Genomic DNA, 2,941 nt, shown 5'->3' with positions numbered 1-2,941 from the left:
GCTCTCACCTTTCCCAAGGACAGGAAGGTGACTGTATGTGAACTCGCACAAATCTGGGTTCGTGACACTTTTGGTGGAGGAAGAGGTCCACAGCCTTGGGCAGGGGCCCTCGCCTTCATTCTCCCTCCCGCAGGACAGGCGGTTCTGGGCTTACTGTCCCCACCCCAAAGCAGGAGACAGAGGCAGGGACAGCTGTGCAGCCTCTGAGGGTCATGCAGACCTCTGGCTGCATCAGACCTCATCTGGGAAACGGTGGGTGTCACACCAGGAAGGCTGGGCCCTGCACGCCCTGCTTCTCATTTTTGTACTCTGTGAAGGGAGCCTAAAACTGTGATGGAAATATCCAGGGCTGGTCGGGCTTTACTACGGGCCTTAAGAAGGGACCCTCTGCAGCTTGGCTAGGGCTCCCCCAGCTAGGACAGAAGAGACCGGCAGAATGGGTGGGAGATTTGCCGACCACAACCCAGGCAGAGTTGGGGTTTGGATCCAGCCAGCCTGTCTTCTAATCTGTGCCAGTGCAAGAAAGGCCCAGGCCCCAGGAAGACCACGGGTTTGGAGCAGGAGCGTCTCCTAGAAACAACTGCCAAAGGGTCGGGCTCCCGGAGCAGCCCCAGAGGCCTACTGCAGAGGTTGCTCAAACCTCACCCGAGGGGCGGAGCAGCAGCTGGAACAAAGTGTTCTGGTGACCCCGACGGCAGGGAAAGAAAATACAATGGGTAGAGGAGGTTTAAAAGGTCTTGAGTACCCAGGACGAAGATCTCCGGAATCACTAGAAGACATTAAAAAGCATGAACGATCATTTTTTTAAAGAGTCTGAAAATTTCTCGCAACCAATTTCAAGCACTTTAGAGATGACTCCCGCTGGTCGTGTGCTGTGAATGTCCTCCTCATAGACTCAACAGCAGTGCTAATCAGACGCTCACTGGAAAGGAGGAAGACCTTTGGTTTTTCAGTCTGTACCCAACAAGAAAGGTGTGTGCTACAAAAGAAAATGCGTGAATTTTGTTCCCTAACAGGCAGGAATTAAAAATCAAAGCTCTGATGAAGCCGGAAGCAATGAAGAAACCCCTGTCCCACATCAACACAAATTAAGTGAGTCAACGGGAAGCTTTGACTTGGGGTCTAGGGTCATTTCTCTCAGAGGACGAGCAGGATGTAAGATCTTGGGGATCCCCTGTGACAGTCTGTGGAATTTGGAGTGACGAGGCAGAAAGGGAAAAATTTAAGAAAATTAATATGTTTCATGAGAAACAAAAATTATATTAGAAGAAATTAGCATGTAAAAAAATTAACTCTAGGCTTCAAAGAAAGTGCTCTTGAAGAAAATGAGAATCCCACTGAATGCCAAGAGGAGAACCACAGCTCTCATTCCAACACGGCCCTCCCGGAGGCCAAGCCGTGGCAATACTGGGCAAGAAGAGACCGAAAAGCGAAGCGACATCAGCCAGGCCCGATGGTGCCCATCTGGAGTCCCAGCCCTCTGGGTGGCTGAGGCAGGACATTCCAAGTTCAAGCCCAGCCTGAGTCACTTAGCAAGATCCTGTGTCAAAACAACAAGTGTGAATGGCTGGGGCACAGCTCAGCGTGAAGACCCCAGGTTCCACGCTCAGTGCTACCCCAAAAATAAGAAAGAAGAAATGAAGTGGCTACATTAGCTGATTCTGACTCAAATTGCTCTTCTCTCAAAACTGAAAAGGAAAATCTTGGCCCTCTGAAAAGACCCAGAGAAAACTGCAAATCCTATCTCAGGATGAATTGCTAGGAGCTGACATTATTTTGAAAACTCACTGAACACCCGTTTTGCCTGAATATTCTGCCTTCATTTAATTTGGGCTCCCACCAAGAGGCCGTCGGTAACTTCTGTGGGGAGATGACCAGCTGTACAGTCCAAAGGAGATTCCCAGTCACACCGCCCAGAAGCTTCCAACCACGCCTATTTTCAGTTCCTCTTTTCACAAAGCAAACAGGTTTTAAATGCGAGGGGGCTTTTCTCAGCCTCATAGTGAAAAACAAAGACCCATACAACATCAATGTCTTTTGTATGAAAGATAATTTTTTAAAAAAGGTAATTCAGGGCCAGCCAAATAGCTCAGGAATTAAAGAGCCTGCAAGCAGGTGCAGGGGCCAGGGGTGGGACCTGGGGCCTTCAGGGCCGGCCCCACACCGGGGGTGTGCTGAGGCAGCAACTGAGACCTGTCATGGAGGCACGCGCCAGTAATCCCAGCTCTTGGGAGGCTGTAAACAGGCGGATCACTACAAGCCCGATCTAGTAGTGAGACCCTGAGCACCAGGTAGACCCTTCCCTAAAATACAAAATAAATAAATAAATAAATTTCATATTCCATTTGAAAACTAAGCACACAGTTACACTGACATTTTATATTTGGTTCCTTTTAAGATCTGCAATACCAGAAAGATTTTCCTCTTTGGGACGTCTTTCCCCTATGCACAAGAGCTCTGCCCTGAAAGCCGGCGTCACTGTTTAGCAGTGGCCTAGCCAATGGCCATGTGCAACACAGGTGTCAGATGACCCTGAGGTGCTTCTCACAGCCTGGAGGCTGCACTGGCCTCCGCCTCACCAGTGTGTACCCCACCCTTCGGTGTCCACTGCATGGATCCCCACAGGTCCCAGCACCCACAGCTCTCGGTGGAAGGGAAATGTGTGGGAGCAACAGCCCCCCTCACGGAAGGAATACCAGTATTGAGTCCAGATAGAACGCCCGAGGAAAGCACTTAGATTTTGGAAATGAGTACGAGGTGGCCAACTAATACTTGTTAAATGAATGACCGCATGAAAGATTATCCAGCTCCCCACTCCTGACACGGGCCATGGTTGAGAAAGCCGCAGCCCAGGGGGGCCATAGAGTTGGTCCAAAGTCACACATTTAGAATGTGCAGTGCAGAACCTCAAGGCAGGTTCCATCGGCTCCAGGAAGTGGAC

Source organism: Octodon degus, unplaced genomic scaffold, assembly GCF_000260255.1.
Source record: "Octodon degus isolate 3935 unplaced genomic scaffold, OctDeg1.0 scaffold00004, whole genome shotgun sequence".
NCBI classification, from domain to species: domain Eukaryota; kingdom Metazoa; phylum Chordata; class Mammalia; order Rodentia; family Octodontidae; genus Octodon; species Octodon degus.
This window is presented reverse-complemented; position numbering follows the sequence as displayed.